The following is an 18563-nucleotide window of genomic DNA, read 5'->3' as shown; positions in this document are numbered from 1 at the left end:
GAGTGTGGGCAGGATTCAAATCCTAATGCCTTTAACTCCATCAAGGAAAGAACACATGAGAAAACTGCTTAATAATCATGCAAAGCCTATTTGCTTTCTGTAGCAGAGCTGGAGGTTTTCATATCGCCTCTGCTAATTGACTACACTGAAATGATAGGACCACTCTGTGCAGCAAAAGAACTCTCAGATTTGCATTGATCCAGGAATTGACCGATTTGGTAGTGCCACTTGTTTCCTAAAAGGGCATTTCAATTGGCCAAATCAAAGTGAGGTGTTGTGCAATTTTCTGTGTAATCAACATTAACAGTAGCTAAAGAATGACTGGTCTTCAGAGTGGTAAGGCATGTTGCCAAGTAGAATGGTGATAGCTACCGCTCCCCGCATGCCCCCACCTGGATCCTTCTTTTACATCCTGGACCTGACTATATAAGCAGAGCTGCAGACATTTACTCAGTTTTCTAATTCTTCTTTAGACAACTCTGATGGCTGAATGAGCAAATAGAGAGAGGCTGCTTGATTTTAAAAACTGATTCCTCTGAGTATCTGTCCCCATACAAATTTACATTAAAGAAAATCCTAGACATAAAGGAAGTACAAAATATCACCAAATGACTCATCAAGTAATTGTACAACCTTCATTCAAACTCACTATCTTCCCCAAGCCTGCTCTTGTATTCCCTAACACAGGTTCTCTACCATCCACCCACTTACCCACCCCCATTATCTTTGGTTAGATTCTGGCACTGGACCGGAAGAGGTCTCCCAGCCACCAAGTCTGTCCACCATGCATGTCCAACTAAGCAATCTAGCTAAATAAACTTTACCCTTTAATGGCTGAAACCTCTTACTCTGGCTGAAAAGACCCAACTCTCTTTGTTGTTGTCAGTCTCTATTCTTGTCTCCTGGACACTTCACCCACTCCCACTCCATTTAAAAATTTATCATAACTAGTACTTACAGCTCTATGAATTCATGTTGTAGTGGCAAATCTCTTACATTTGCTAGACTCTTTCCTCAGGTGTGTATGACCATCCCCACTTTGTCCACCTGGAAGGCTTCTCTTGATCCTTAGTGTACCAAGGTGTCACTGACTCTATAAGCTGCCTTCTTTCCCATATCAAGACTATTCCCACACATAATATTAATAGTTCCTTTTCTATAGGATTCCTGCATGTTGCACATAGTTGTTTGATTGTATTTATCCTACTATATTAAAATTGTATGTACTCATTCTCCTTTATTAGAAGGTGAGCTTTTCAAGCACTACTCCTAAAGTAAAGCACTGATTCAGAACATAGGCTTCAGAGTTCCCTGATTTCAAGTCCTGACATCAGCCTTTATCAACTGCATGACCTGGGCAAGTCACCTAACCTCTCTGTGCCTTAATATCTTAACTGTAAAATAAGGATCATGATAATATATACCTTAGAGAGCTATTAGGATTATTAGAAAATATGATTTCTATAAAGTTCTAGCATAGTAAATGTTTAATGAGTGTTATCTATGATATTGAAAGGTAAATGACATCCATCTTTAATCTTCATTGGACACATGGTAGAGTCTTAGACATGACAGTTAACTGGCCTGCATAGGTTGACTTAAGAAATAATAGTAAAGTTCATTCCAATGAAAAACACTTTGGCAGTGGTTGATGTTAGATTTTGTGGGCCATTTAGCAGGAAACATTCTTCCAAGAGCTCTAATAATTAATGTCTTCATTAACTCCTTCCAGGTACGCTATTCTGTCACTTTTCAAACTTTAATTCTGAAGCACTCTCATCCTTTTTAAGATTTTATTTCTGTACCAATGCTGTCATTCTGTTCCTGAACAGAGTTTCCTCAGGCAATTCAGAATTAGCTCATGAGCTTACTTACTTAGCAGAAATGAACGTCCCAATTTCAACTTCACTGCTCACCTTAGAAAACACAGGATTTCAATAGTCTTCAACCTTAACTAATTTTATAAGCATAAAAATTGAGTAATGCAAAATCCCCAGGAAAAAAATATATAACACCTAAGTGAATGCATATACCATGTGTTTTCTGTGACATGTACACCATAGACATATCAAACTTACTCGCTAAATTTTTACAAGGGATCTGAGTGTCAGTACAGTGTTAAATTTACAAATTAATTCATCTGAGTAACTTAAAAATCTGAGTAACTTAAAATCTTAAAAATCACTTAACCTATTATTTATCTGTCCTTAATAATAACCTTTTAAGATGAGAAAACAGGTTGTGAAACTGAGCCACAAATGGGTACATGGCCATTAAAAGTGATGATAAAGTTCAATTTTGTTCAATTGAATTTTTGCTCAATTTTCCTTTCATTAGGGAAAGAAACTTGAAAAATTCAGAAGAAAAACATCCCTCCCCAGAAGCGCGCACACACACACACACACACACACACAAATAACTAAGCTCAACTAAAATACACTCAGTATACTCTTGAGTTCCATAGAAGTCAGATATACTTTCACAAATTGTCAGAAGTTGCAGCATTAAAAACCAGATTTTATCAAATACCTTTCAAACAAATGCCTAGCAGATTAAATCAATATTATGTATCCAATTACTAATTCATACTTACAATGTTTAAGGATTTTCACTATGCAAACTAAATTATGAAATTACTATATATATATATGTTTACAATATAATTTTACCAAATAATTTCCAGATAGTTATCATTTTTCAGCTTTTCAACTTACGGTAAACATGGCTTTAAGTTCATTTTTTCTTAAGTAAAAAATAAAACAGTATTCGTACATCCAACGATATTTTAAATGCACTAAAATTCATTACATGACTTCTTTAAATGCATATTTGTTGTCTTTATTTTATATTTTCTTATACTGGGGTTGCTCAAAGTGACATAAGCCAGAATTCTTGAAATCAAATATTTGTTTGTTTGTTTATTTATTTATTTATTTATTTATTTATTTATACTGGCAGAAGTAACACTCCTTCTTTATACTGGAGAAAACCTAACGTCATTTTTAAAAGACAGATAAAGTGTGCTTCCCACGAATATTATAGAGATGTTGCCATTGAAAATTAGGGCCAAATAATTCCCCAGGGTGACCTTGAGATTCTACTTAGTGTAGAATCTATAACTTCACTTTTGTGAACTTTGGTAGCTTTGTCAGGTTCAAGAGGTTTTGAGTCTTACCTAGGTTTGCTCATCTTTTGGTGTCTTTGCTTCCTGCATTGCTAATTAATGGAAATACATACTCAGCCTGCAGCAAATTCAGGAAGTTTATTCCCCACGAAAACCTAATGAAAAGGCTGAGCCTACACAAGACGATAATTTGTTTAAATTTGAAAGTGCCAATTGGAAGCGGCATTGATTCTTTAGGGACCCCAGGGTTCTATTAAGTAGAATCTTCCTTCACTGAACCAGAGTAAAGTTAAGTCGACTTCCAAAGAAATATAACATGCCACCAAGGCTCCCTTGAGAAGATTCCACTGAGGCCAAACAAAACTCATTTCTCTTCCCCCCCAAGTCCTCATATCATTTTGTGGAAGCCAGCTGCGGAGGTCAGAACCTCCTCACTTAATTTATTTTGTTCACAGCCTTGTCCCACAAACAGGCAAAGAGAAACATATTTTTAAGCTTGAATGGCTGCTTTATAGGCACATAGACTATGCATCTATGCTGCTGCTGTACACTGTAGTTAAGAAAATATGCTTTCTCTGTTTCCAGATTTCTAAACAGGGTAATCTCAACTCCCTCCTCCAGCTGTTCCAGGCAGTTATCTTTACCAGCTGTTTACCATTGTCAACAATGACATACTTCTGCATATCTGAAATATGTGAAACTTCAAAACAGCCCTTTCATGTTTCTACCCAAGGTAAACATCAAAACACTTCCTCTTCCTGCAAATACTAGAAAGTAAAAAATACTCATTTCAAAACTACTGTAACTTGGATGCATGTCATTTCATTAGCATTCTCTTAACTTTACATTTGCCATTCAAGTAAACATGGGGTTAGAGTGTGGTGGTCTAGTAAAACATGGGCCTTTTAAGGTAGATAATCATTAGGGATCTTGAAGAACTCTGGCTTTCAGAGAAACCTTTAAAAAAAAAAAAACACCCTGAAGTCATGGTCTTCAAAATTTGTTGCTATCATACCTCCCACAAGAATTTTGAAAAACTACCCACTTACATGTTTTTAAGTTGATGTCTAAAAATGTTATAAGTTAAAATGTTTGTAAAAATATATGTATTTTTGTATGTAACATATTGTGTATAATTTAAATATATTTTTACCAAATCATGGTACATTTTGGGTCTTCCAATCTATGGAAAATGTCTATTATAACCAGAATCCAAAATGACAAAGCCAGTTATCATTGTTAAAAATATTAGCCACTTCTACATATTAATGACAATTTTGTTACATCTGAATTTTAATTTTAAGGTAACTAGGGAGATGAAGGGGTCCAGAGACAGCAAGACATCAAGACAAACTGGCTACTGGTGTATTATTAATGAATTTCTTCAAGCTTTTTCTATTTTTTTACTCATTTTACTTAGATTTTGAAAGCTCTTACGTTCACCTTTTGACTCCACAGGCACAATTTCAAAACAAGAAATTAAAGAATTCCGCATGGTTTAGGGGACTAGGGGGCAATTTATTCCACAAAGGAAGAGAAATCAACTTTTTTGTTTTACAAGATTTGCATGTGAAAACTGGAAATATGACACTAATTCTACAAATATGATGTGAAAATGGCATCCAGGATTTTAATCATCTTCCTAATCAGTTTTCAGGGCCCCCCTTTAAGAGGGCTAAATTAGGTAGGCAATATAAATACGATTGCTATGTATTCCCAAAAATCTACAGTTCATAGCCACTTTCAGAGAAACCATTTGAAGGGCAGGTAACCCACTATTGAATGCCTATTGTAAGTCCATCATTCTTGTGGAGGGAAACAAGAAAAATAGAAGAAAAAAATGCCTCTTCCTCTGAGAAACATGCAATCTGGTTGGGGACTAAAAGTTATATGCCAGAAACAATGAAGAAATTATTCTGGGAACCCAACAAATTGTTAATGCTGTGAGGCATTTGAGTTAAAGAAATGGACCTTGGAATCTACCAGACCTAGGTTTCAATTCTGACTATAAACAACCTCCCAGTGACTCCAGCTTCCTTGTTGGTAAAACAGGGACAATGAGGAGAGCAGGTGGGAGTAGGTAAATTACAGCCCTTGGTCAAATCCTGCCCAGTGCCTGTTTTTATATGACCTGTGAGCTAAGAATGGTTTTTACATTGTTAAATGGTTGGAACATTTAAAAAAAAAAAGACTATTTCACAATATGTGAATATTATATAAGGTTCAAACTTCAGTGTCCAAAAATAAAGTGTTATTGGAACACTGCCACACCTATTTATTAACATATTGTCTACAGCTGCTTTTGTACTAAAACAGCAAAGTTAAATAGTTGCAACAGAGATGATGAGCTCTGTAAAGCCTAAAATAGTTACTATCTGGCCCATTGCAGAAACATTTGCCAAGATCTCTGTTTTAATGGATTAAAAGTAATAATATGAATAAAAGGGTTAACATACTACTTAACATATAAGTCCTCAATGAATAGTAAATATGATGATTGTTTTGTAAGAAGCTATAATTTAAACCCAATTTACAACTTCAAAAGTAAACAAGCCTACAGAAGGCATGACTTACCCCTAAGTGGCCACTAAAGCCCCTACAAAATGGAAATACTGGCACGGTCTAAACTATAACCATGAAATGCCCATAAACCTGTCATGCATGGATTATGGAGAACTGACCACCAGAAAGCAATTGTTGCTATATTATGTATTGCGTGACATTTGAACGGATGGTGACTGAATTCTTGAAGCTCCTGCTTACCTCAGGACTCTCACACATCATGTCCCATAATGAGTATACACCTTCGTCTGCTCATCCCAGGTTTCTCCTTTCTACCAGTCAGGTCTTCCCTTAAATATCACTTCCTCAATCACTTCATTGTAACACCTCTTTGGTTTCCTCCATAGTACCCTTACAGTTATATATTTAGATGACAACTTTTGACAATCTGTCTCCCCTCCAGATTATCCCTTAACTCCAAGAGAAGAGTGACACAGTCTTTATCACCATCATATGCCTGGCTCCTAGAAGACTAAAAGATGATAATGAGTATCTGTTAAATGAATGCCTGTAACCCTGGAGGTCACCATTAAAGTACAACAGGCAACTTGTCCTCAAACATAAGGAAGTGTAACTAAAGAGACTATCGAAAAAAAGAAAAGAAAAGAAACCTCAGCCCTTTCAAGCTCCCTTTCAACTCAGAGTCAGAAAATACAATGTTCATTAAGTTGTGAGTGAAATTTAAAAATTGTCAGCAACAAAAATATTTTGTGTACCTACCATATGAAAACACACTTCTAGGTACCAGTGGAAATAAAACTTCTATATGCTAAAGTTCTGACTCCTCAGAAGCTCAGAGTACAGACATAAAATTCCAACACAAAGCAGACTTTGAAAATAATGGAATGGAAACACAAAGTTTTGTAAGATTAAGGGAGGAAAAGAATGTTCATGTTGGCTGAAGAGGTGTGGAAAATCCTGGAGGAGATAAGAATCTTAAAGCACGACAAAACTTCAAAGACAACTAGGAGTAGGGTATTTCCAGTCCAGCTTGAGAAAGCCACAATTGGGAAAGCAAAGAAGGTGTTCAGTAAACAGCCATCTTAGTCAACTAAGATATGAAAATGGTGGTTAAAAAAATGGTCTCTAGAATCAAACAATTTGAGTATTACAGCTTAGATCCACCACTTACTAGCTCTGTGTCATTGGGTAAATTACTCTTTCTCTATAAGCCTCAGTTTCCTCATCAGCAAAATAGGAATAACAGTCTTACCCACCTGAAATCATTCTTGTGAGGGTCAAATAAAACACATGAGAGAGCAATACAATGTTTATCCCATTGTAAACACTCAATAAACATTAGGTCTCATTGTTTTTATTATCCTTCTTTGGTAACTGTAGGTGTGAGAAATAGTATCTTGTTTTCTCCTCTCTGCTTTTCTTACCCTATTCTAAACTAAGCTATTCCCTGGTAGCAAATTAAACATTTCTGAAACTGCATGAGCACTTTCCAGCTTCTGGTGTGCCATTGTGTACACAGAAGCAATACCTAATTGAATAGTAGCCTAATAGCCTCAGGAAGCTGATGCAATTTTTTTAAAAAACCATTGAGTTAAAAATAGGAACAGTTCAAGGAGTGAGAAAATGAGCTTCTATGTGTTGCCTTGACATTATTCCTCAATACCATTTTTAAAAGAGCAAAATTTAGCAAAAAACTAAATAAATATGCAAATCCTAATTGCTTACCAGTTCAACAAAATTGGAGTCAATTACTGTGAAAAGGTCCCTGTTTCTAGGAAGAATCATTGATGAGGGCAAAAAATATCTAAATTAAAATAAATACACCAAGTCAAATAATTAATATTTACAAATAGTAGAATGTGAATTTCATTTTTTAACATTTTTTGTTCATGAACAGATTGAGTTACTGCAAAAAAAAAAAAAAAAAAAAGAGATGGCTTTAGTTTCAGGATCTTAAACCACCACATTCTTGCGATAAGGCAGGTATTGTCGCAATTATGTAAAAAGACCTGACATCTGTAAAGGTTCTAATTTTACCACTAAATCCCAGACAAAGTTAGCATGTCCTTGGAGAGATGAAGCAACATCTAAAAAGAGCTTGGCCAGTCGACTGTTTTATATGGCTTAGGTACAGCCTTGATTGGAAGCAGAAGGATCACTCTAGGAGTTGGCTAACCATAATTAAAACAAGTCTTTACCTGGTAGCCTAGACCTAGACTGACTGACTGACTGACTGACTTATTTATATTTTGGAAGGAAGTGGAGAACTCTGGATGCAGTGTTTCATATCTAAACCCAACCCCCAGTATCTGTCTCTCTAGTGATGCTAGATGCTTGCCCCAAAATGTTAGTGTCAGAATCTAAGTAGATTCCTAACATAGTCAATCTCCAATAACTATGGAAGGAAGAATGGAGCCAGGACATGGGGTCAAGGCTTCAGGTTCATGTTCACTTCAGGCTCACTGTCATAGCCTTTCAGTGCTATCCAATAGAGCTTTCTGCCATGAGGGAAATATTCTATGCCTGCACTGACTTTGAACCCCTAACTCCATGTGGTTATTGGGCACTTGAAATGTGGCTAATGAGACTGGGGAATTGAATTTCATTTTATTTTAATAAAGTTAAATAGGCATCTGTGGCTAGTGGTTATCTACTGGATGGTGGCTATCTATTGGATGGTAGCAATCTATTGGATTGTGGCAATCTATTGGATGGTACAGCTACAACTGTAGACCTGCTGTCTGCTCTGTTTGTCTTTTCCCAGAGCATAGTGTTTTAACAGCTTCCAGTCAGCCCCAACTTCATATTTGGTTCAATATTTAATACTTATTCACCAAATTCTCTTCAGATTATCCTTTTCATTCTTTTTCTGTCTCACTGACCTGTTCTGTCTGCGTGACCCATGCTCTTGTCTCCTGCCCCTGGAGTCCAGCGTCAGAAGCTGATCTCCTCACCTTCACTTTTTGCTGGGGATAGTACCCTCTCTGGTACATACTCCCTCAGAAACCACTCTTCCATCACCTCATGTCTTCAGCAGGATTCCATCCACATAGTTCTCAGCTATCTTCTCCTGTTTGCTGGTGAGCATACTTATTTTCTCCTTCTGGATAGTAATATTTCAAGAACTAATATTGCACCCATCAAAAACTACAATTTTCAGAAGTCTTGCTCAAAAATCTTACATCTTGTGGCTTAATATAATGCAAGTGGCCAGGCCTGCCAAACAAAGATAGTTCAGCTTCACTTCTAATTCTCTGATTCTCAGATTCTATTTTAGGTGTCCGTTCTCATCTTATACTTAATCACCATTAGTTTAGTCACCATTTTTTATTATTCACCTGTAGCCTTCTTTCCACAGCCCAGAGCAGAGGAAAAATATTTTAGAAGTTAAATTTGATATTTCTAAAAGTCAGTTATCCAGGTGTGAAAGCAGGCAAACTTTATTCCACCAGAAACCTGTTTTGAATCCTTTTTCCTCTACTGATAATAACATACTGCTTTATTCTTAAATTACAAATTTGGAGAGTCTAGATTTTTTTCTATTTCCATATAGTGCTAATACACAAAGGAAATTTTTTAAAGATGACAGCATGCATGTAAATAAATTGTACACTTATCAACCTTATTTCCATAATTGTAAACAATGAAGTTCCAAAGTATTCTAAACTTTTAGGATCTTATAATCACATTTTATACACCCTTTCCATGTTAACCCAAGTGTAGTTTTATGTACATATCTGACACCAGTTAGAGGAGGGTGGCTGCTCAACTCCCTCATCTTAGAACACAAGATAAACAGGAATGTACTCCAATTACCAGGTGTGCCATGTGACTCCATTCAAAATCCACTGGGCACCTAACCCAAGCCATGCCAGTCTTTCCCCAAAGTCTTCCAAGATGGAACTAATGAAAAAGAGTCAGTACCTCTCTGGAGGGCTGTGGAAATTAAAGCCTGGGAGCCTTGAACAACCATGTTCCCCACCATGTAGTTATGTGGTCTATTGTGCAAGAGAAGGCCAATGTGCAAAAATAAGCAGAAATTCCATTCCTTTTTTTTTTTTTCCCACTGTCATGGGACACAACTTTCCCTGTCTTTCCTGATTTATACCAGATATCCCAGTGCAGTTTTAATAAATTTCCTCTTTTTTGAGGAAATAGTTCAAATTATGTCTGCCACTTGAATCCGTAGTGTCATTTAATACAATGTATTTAACATGGTAAAAAATTCACTCCTATGTCTTTATAGTAGAATGATTTATAATCCTTTGGGTATATACCCAGTAATGAGATTGCTCTGTCAAATGGTATTTCTGGTTCTAGATCCTTGAGGAATTGCCACACTGTCTTCCACAATGGTTGGACTAATTTAGACTCCCACCAACAGTGTAAAAGGGTTCCTATTTCTCCACATCCTCTTCATCAGCTGTTGTTTCCTGACTTTTTAATGATTGCCATTCTAACTAGTGTGAGATGTTATCTCATTGCTATTTTGATTTGTATTTCTCTGACAAGTGATGATGAGCTTTTTTTCATATGTTTTTTGGTCACATAAATGTCTTCTTTTGAGAAGTGTCTGATCATAATTGCAGCATATTCTTAATAGTAAAGACTTGGAACCAACCCAAATGCCCTTCAATGATGGACTGGATAAAGAAAACGTGGCACATATACACCATGGAATATGACACAGCCATAAAAAAGTATGAGTTCATGTCCTTTGCAGGGACATGGATGAAGCTGGAAACCATCATTCTCAGCAAACTAACACAGGAACAGAAAACCAAACCCCGCACGTTCTCACTCATAGTGGGAGTTGAACAATGAGAACACAGGGACGGGAACATCACACACCAGGGCCTGACGGGGGGTGGGGGCTAGGGGAGGGATAGCATTAGGAAAAATACCTAATGTAGGTGATGGGTTGATGGGTGTAACAAACCACCATGACACGTGTATACCTATGTAACAAACCTGCATGTTCTGCACATGTATCCCAGAACTTAAAGTATAATTTTTAAAAACATTCTCTCCTGAAACCAGGAGCAGCGGTATGCACCTATAGTCCCAGCTATTTTGGATGCCGATTAGAGAGAATCCCTTGAGCTTAAGAGTTGGTGCCTATAGTGCACCCTGATCACTGCAGTAAATAGTCACTGCACTCCAGCCTGGGCAACATAGCAAAACTGCACTCCATCCATCTCTATAAAAAAAAGTTTAAAAATCCACCCTTGAATAAATGCAGCATTGTGGATAAGAATTAGAGATATATACACAAACCCAGGAAATTTAAAATAAAGGATTCCACAGCAACTATTTTCAAATAAATGTCACAAATGTATTAAGGTTATGAGAAACATGGTACATGAGATATGACTAGGCAATTAAAAGAAATGTCATTTTGAATTCCCTGACATGTAAAGTCTTTTGACACTATTTTTACATAAAAATAATAAAGAATATAATTTATAAGCAAGTATAGCATGATCCCATTTTTATTATTTATGATTAATAATTATCTATGTATCAATCTTTATATATTCATAGAGAATTGTCTGGAATATTTACCTAATGTCAACAATAGTCTTTTCTCTAAGGGACAGAGTATTGCATGGTGCTTTACTTTCTCCTTCATGGTCTGATGAATTAAAATTTCCAACTCAAATCAATTGAAATACCTTACTCCACATTATCAACACAGAAAACCAACCCAAAGAAAAATCTTAGTGCTATTCCAACTGGAATGCAAAAGGTTAAAAGTTTTGAAAATCACTACTTTTATCCTAAAATAAATCTCCAACTTACAGTATGTGAAGTTTCTACTCGGGGTGTGTGTGTGTGTGTGTGTGTGTGTGTGTGTGTATTCATTATTCTCTTAACATGTCATTCCTTCTCCCAGAATTTTTGACCATGCTCTTCCTTAATCCCCTTTCTACCTTGGTTATTTGGCTGTAATCTTCAAGACTGAACAAAACTCATGTCTTCTTTGGAAACTTCTCTGACCATTTCAGTACTCAGGGTCCTCATTTCCTCTTAGATCCTGTGGTTTTAGATCCTACTTGCATACCAGCAATAATTTGGCACTGGTGCATATGACATGGGGTTTTATTAATTAAGTTTCTATGAATTATTATTGAATTCCATACTAAACTCCCTACTCTTTGAGATCAGGAATAAATTCTTAAACCCATTTTTACAACCTCCCTCCACAATCTTCTCCCCTTCCATTCCTGTTCTATGAGGTTCTAGTACATTATCCCAAACAGAGTGTTCTGGGATTTGAATTTCCAGCATTTTAGGTTCCTCAGTGTTTTTGGATTAAAATTTTCATTTGATTTAGTCAACTGATTCCAACTAAGACAGATATGGTGTGTTCATGATGAGATCATTCAAGACTTTCTATGTTACTATCCCTCCATCTCTATAGCAAACTGTATCACAAACCTCTCCGTGATAACTTGTAAAAGGGTCAATGTCTATTCCACACTGAGCTTCCTAAAATGTTTTATCCCAACATTTCCATGGAAAAATATTTGAGGAAGAAACAGTTCTATGGTTCTAGCCAAGAACCCACCTACTGAGGTCAAGAAGTACTTTTTTCCAAAGCTCAATAAATCCCTCCTGATAAAAATGTGGCACTGTCACAAATTGCAAATTGGCATGAAAAAGAATCTGAAAAGATTGCCAAGGCTGGCTGTCTGCCTGCCCTACCCAATCACTTAAGAGAGTAGCACTAACTAATTGCAAATGTTTCAACATATGTGATGCACACTCATCTTTTTTATTTTAATACACAAATAAAGTTTCTTGAAATATAAACAGGCCAGCCAAAACATATCATATTACCAGATTGAGTGCAAGAATGAAAATAGATTCATAAAATATATTTAAGACTCTTAGATATGAGACACTTCAATGTAAGAGCAGCAAGACTGGGGCAAGTTTCCCTGTCCCTATGACTCTTTCTACTAACCCAGGCTCTTTCATCAGTAATCCTGGTTATGATTTACCCATGAATGATTATATCAAGTTATACTGAAAGAATTGAGCTACTCTCTAAGAATTATGTTATAGTAAAGCCCAAGTTCAAGATCCATAATAAAGGATTGTTTATAGCAAGAACACAAAGCTTCAATTGAACTCCCCACTCCCAAACAGAGCAAGCTTACCTCATTTGGACCCAGTAGAGCTGGGCACCTGTCAGCAGGTTGGATCCCTTTTACAAGGGCACAAATAAATAGAAGAGGCATCTCTTTATATTTTAAAAACACAGAAGAAAGAATTATGAGCAGAATTATAAGCAAATCAAGTATTTCATGTTACCAGATGTTGTAGACGTAGAATGATTTTAGAGAAGTTCCCCCCAAGTTACTGATATTTCCCAATGAAAAGAAAGCAGTAAAAATATTGGGTAGGCCAGTTTCCAGATTTCGAACACTACTGATATCTCCAATATAGAAAAGTAACCAAAATGTAAAATGACAACTTTTGTAAACTGTCGAGAGGCCTTAAGTCAATTTTTTAACATGGAAAGAGATATAGATAGTCCTAGTTACCAAAGCAATTCCTATGTGGTCAATCTAAGCAGTCTAAATGAGACAGAAATATTTTAAGATACATAGTATGAAGTAATATAAAATTGTGAATAATGTGAAAAGGCCACTGAGATAGATAATAATTTGAAATGGGATACCTTGGACACAAAAGAATTGTGAAATTACTAGATGTTTAAATGGTGAACACAGACAACTTCAAACTTTAACAACCGTCTCCATTCTGATCCCCCAGATTTCACTTGGAATAACTGGTTAAGGGTCTAATAAATCACAAATGTTTTTTGAACAAGTCCTCCCAACCCATAATACTGATCGTATTTCCATGTCACTTTATCCCTCTGTGATAGCATTTAATACTTTATTTTGTATTGGATCTCTGAGTGTGTATTTGTCTCTATAGAAAGCTTGGCTTATTAGATCTTGACCTCTTAAAAGAAATCTTATTCCTCTTTGATCCCCCAATGAAACCTAAACTTATAGCTTATATATAATAAAAATATGCATGCATATTTGTTAAATAAACTAAAAGTTTATTTTCTTGTTGAGTAAGACAAGTCTGTAGAGGAAGAAGGCAAACTAAGCTATTCTGTGCTCCTACAGTGATTGGGGAACAATGTTATTGGTGCTTCAATAGGCTCTTGTAATCTTCACAGTTAAGAAAGTGCTAAGTATGGAGGTTCAGATTACAGGCTCTAGAGTCTGACTATCTAGGGCCAAGTCCTGATTCCACTTTACAGCTCTATAAGATTCATCAAGTTGTTTAACCTCTCCATGCCTCAGTTTGATCATATATAAAATTAGGATAATAATAGTACTTACCTCACTAATGTGTTGTGAATATTCATTAATATCTGTAAAGTACACAGAACAGCATCCAATGCAGAGTAATATCTGAAGAAAAATTAGCTTACACTTATTAATAGTTTAGGAGAACTGAGAGCCTCAGCCATGTTAAATTTTCTGTGCGAGACCATGCAGATTACTGTATTCTCACTGTATGCCATTAGCTACTGGAAGCTTGACCACCACTTTACATCTTCCATATCCAAACAAGGGCTCCATGCCCAGGCTGTGGCATGAAAGATAACTTGCTACCCTACATCTCCTCCAGCTCTTAGAGGAGTTCCCAAAGATGAAGAGGGAATGGGAGGGGACTCCCTGCCCTCTCACCTTTGTCAGTTCTCAAGTCCTGACCACCTGGCAAATGTCTGTGAACCACTGTTGCTGTACTTGTTGCTCTTGGCCCCTGTTCAGTATCTGCCCTCTCTACCAGAAAAGCAGAGTATGGCATCCTTCACCAGGGTAGTGGCATCCTCAGTTCTATCACTAAGTGCTGTGTAACACATTTCTTAAACCCCCTGCAACTCAGTCTCTCCCACTGTAAGACGGGGGTAATAATGGGGTAATAATGATAATCATGATAGCAAACATGCATTGAATGCTTACAATTTGTTAGGTACTGACCTTACTTCACTTTAAATTCACATAATCTTATGATACAGGTACTATTATTATCCACATTTTACACATACATAAGGAAACTGAAGCATAGAGAGGCCATGTAACTTGCCTAAGGTCACATAGCTAATAAATGGCTGTGCTGGGATTCAAACTCAGACACTCTGATTCCAGACCCCAGAAGGCACTTTACAGTGCCTGTCTACCTACAGTAGATGGTTGGGAAATGCCAGATCTCTGTACCTATTTTGGGTAGTCACAGTAGATCTACAGATTGGCAGGTGTTTGGGGGTCCAGGTGGAAGGCGGTGTGATGGCTCAAGCCTGTAATCCCAGCACTTTGGGAGGCCGAGATGGTGAATCAGGAGGTCAGGAGATCGAGACCTTCCACAGCTAACATGGTGAGAGCTCCCGTCTCACTAAAAATACAAAAACTAGCGGTGAGGGTGTGGCCTATGATCCCAGCTACTGGAGGCTGAGGCAGGAGAATAGAAGTAGACCAGGCCAGACTTGCAGTGACTGAGATCAAGCCTGCACTCCAGCCTGGGCAACAGAGAGACTCGTCCAAAAAAAGAAGTCAAGGGTGGGAGTCCACAAGATTGCTATACTTGTGGGCAAGAGAGAATCCAGCCTATACTTGAGCAGATCCCTAAGCACAACTTTCACACTCTTCACTAATTGGCCCCTTCTTATCTCTTCAGTACCATTTCTTACCATCTCCTCCCTGACCCTTCATAATGCCCTTCGCAAACACCATGACCATTAAACTTTACCCCGCCCATGTGAACTTCTCTCAATACCTTAAACATATCTCAATTCCATCATCTTTCTATTCTAGATCTTCTCAACTCCCTGCTCTCTTGGCTCAGAGCACTCTGCCTAGCTCCATTTCACCTAGCTCACTATTGATGGCCATGGTGGGCTGTCTGCAACAGCCACTGCAGGAATCCCAGCAGCAACTGGGGAACCAGCAGGGGCTGATAACAGGAAAGAACGCTGCCCACTACCAAGTTAAAGGGGTAGGAGCCCCATGCTCCTGGGCACAGCTGCAGTTGCCCAACAGTGGCTCCAGAACCAGCGTCCTTGTGGTATCCAGGCCCAGGAACCTACCCTGCCCCCTCAGGCTTGGAAGCGCCTGCTCTCACTCCCTGGCCTCTCCCTACTCCCAGCTCCTGCTCTGATTTTGGAGTAAAGTTGTGGCCAAGCCTGGGCACTGTCACAACGTGGCCAAGTGTGCTCACACTCAGGGTGGTGCTGACATACCAGCCGCCTGCCCCCTTGGCCCCCTCTGGGCTTTAGTCACCAACAATCATGGGAGGAAGGCCAAGGGGGTGCTGAAGGTGGCTTGGTATAGGCCTGTAGCTGCCCCTCAGCATGAACAGCCTGGTTGCCATGGACAACATAAGTGATGGCAGCAGGAGGCTGACAGGCTCCTGGGTGGAAAGGGTCCCTAGTGAAGCCCCACCTTCAAGCCAGGGACAGCCTGAAGCATGGGACTGGGCTGTCAGTTGCAGGTAGAATCAGCACGCAGAGTGAGAATTTATAGATGGTGCCTCTTCTGGCCCACCTATGGGGCCCATGGACCAATCAGCATGCACTTCCTCCCTTCTGAGCCCATAAACCAACCCCCAGACACAGCCAGACTCACATAGGTGTCTGAACTACCAGCTGCAGGAAGAAGCAACCCATTTCAGGTCACCGGGATAACCTTCCTGCAGAAGGGAGTTACTCACTGCAGAGCTACCCACTGCAGGTCTCCTCTCTGCTGAGAGCCGGACACTCATCAGGACCACCTGCCTGAAGAAAGGAGCTACATGTTTCAGGTCTCCGGTGAGCTGTTCTGTTACTCAACGAAGCTCCTCTCCACCTTGCTCACCCTCCAGTTGTGTGTGCACATACCTCATTCTTCCTGGACGCCAGACAAGAACTCAGGTCCCGCCAAATGGCAGGACAAAAAGAGCTGTAACACAAACAGGGCTGGAACACAGCCCCCACTCACCACATTGCGGGCAATGAGAAGGTGAGAAGAGCTGTGTCCCTTTGGGGAGACCAGACCTAGAGGCTCTTGGAGCCAGGGCTATGACACTCTCTTTGGGGCTCTGTGGTTCCTGGCATCTCCAAGCTTCCAAGTGCCACTGTGTTCCCCTCATCCAGATGCCAGTGCCCACAGCAGAAGCTGCATGCAGTACATCTGGCCCAGCCACAGCCTGGCACAGAGCCAGCACCTATGCTGGTGCCCAGAGCTACCCACCCTGCCACAGCAGCCAGCATGCCTGGCTATGTGCAGAGGCTGGACCCAGCACTCGCTCACCACTCTGCACCTGTCTCACCCTTGGTAGATATAGGATCCAGGCTGGTAGTGCAAGCAGAGGCAGCAGAGACAGAAGGTACAACCGGCCATAGAGGTTTCTGGCTAGCAAAGCAACACCCCAAGGATCCCATGACACGATTATTTTGTTTAAATGGCAATTTCTCTGGGGAGTCATTTTCGACCTCCTCTACTCTCCCTCTCAAATAAACTGAATGTCACTACTTTGTCCCCTAGTTCCCTACAATTTCCTATTTTGGCCCCTATCACACTGGACTATACGAGCTCTGTTTCATATGTGTGTTTCCTTCTACACTTTAAGCTCTGTGAAGACTCCTTATCATTAGGATATGGTTTGGATTTGTGTCCCCACCCAAATCTCACGTTGAATTGTAATCCCTGATGTTGGAGGAGGGGCCTGGTGAGAGGTGATTGGATCCTGGGGACAGAATTTCCCCTTGCTGTTCTCATGATAGTGAGTGAGTTCTCACATGATCTGGTTGTTTACAACTATGTATCACCTCTCCCTTCTCTCCCTTCTTCCTGCTCAAGCCATGTAAGACGTGCCTGCTTCCCCTTTGCCTTCCATCATGATTGTAAGTTTCCTGAAGCCTCCCCAGGCATGGCTTCCTGTACAGCCTGTGGAACCATAAGCCAATTCAACATCTTTTCTTTATAAATTACCCAGTCTCAGGTAGTTCCTTATAGCAATGCAAGAATGGACTAATACACATTATTTCCCCAATGCCTGATACACAGATGTCTTTAATAAGTATACATTTTTTTTAAAAAAAAAAAAAAAAAAAAAAAGGAAGAACAGGAATGAGAAAGAGAATGGCTTTCTCTTCCATCCTAATGCCTCTGGGGAAATTTTCAATAAACCTGAAACTTCTAGGATTGTAGACCAAAGATTTCTAGAATGGTAGAAGTGGAAGGCGAATTTAAAGGACTCCCATTTGGTCCTTGAATGTAACTCCTTTTCTTGTTCAGGGATTTAGCATTTCTCAGGGATGAGTGCTCATTCAGAAACACTAGAGGACTGGATGAATAAATGGTTATGTTTTTTAAAAATCCAAATAAAAAGGAAAATGTTAAGAAAATAAGAATAATTCAATATGCCAAGTTCCAGATGTTAAAATATTTCATTGATAGAAGGACTAAGACTTGAGGAAAGCAGGTGTCCTAATTGCTCTGGAAGGAATTTAACCCTAACGGGCCCCAGATACTAATTTTTTCCCTTTGCATAAGAATTAAAAAAAAAAAAAAAAGTGACCAACACAAGTCAGCCTGCATAAATACCGCAGACTCAGCTTGGGTGTCAGGGAACTTCACTCAAGTGCCAATCACCAGAATTCTAAGCTATCCAGAGGTTTGGCTGGATCACTGCCAGTCAGTACTATGACTGATATCTTTTTCTTCAGACATCGAAACATTCAAAAATAAAAGGAAAATATGTTCAGCTGCTGCCTCTTCAGCAGCTTTGCAATTTTCCAAGGATCAGCCTCTCTCCCATTCTCAGCCCCCTAATCTCCAAGCAGAGTAATAGCTTCTTCTTGCCTGAGGAAGCAGACTCTGGTTAGTAATTCAAAAATTCTTGG

At 38.9% G+C, this 18563-nt stretch overlaps 1 protein-coding gene and 1 long non-coding RNA gene across 3 annotated transcripts in view; one reads left to right on the top strand and one right to left on the bottom strand.

Annotated features, from left to right (window-relative positions):
- The window catches only part of LOC110742860, a 34327-nt gene extending 30536 nt beyond the window's left edge, over nt 1–3791 (top strand). For both annotated transcript variants that reach the window (XR_004183222.1, XR_004183223.1), the window contains exon 3: nt 3710–3791. This is a non-coding gene — a long non-coding RNA (uncharacterized LOC110742860). The remainder of the gene's footprint in view (nt 1–3709) is intronic.
- NXPH1 (neurexophilin 1) overlaps nt 1–18563 on the bottom strand; it is a 325425-nt gene that overhangs the window by 159391 nt on the left and 147471 nt on the right. The window lies entirely within an intron of this gene.

Source organism: Papio anubis, chromosome 4 (genome assembly GCF_008728515.1).
Source record: "Papio anubis isolate 15944 chromosome 4, Panubis1.0, whole genome shotgun sequence".
Taxonomy (NCBI): Eukaryota; Metazoa; Chordata; class Mammalia; order Primates; family Cercopithecidae; genus Papio; species Papio anubis.
The sequence above is the reverse complement of the archived record's forward strand: the minus strand, read 5'-3'. Positions and strand labels throughout refer to the sequence as shown.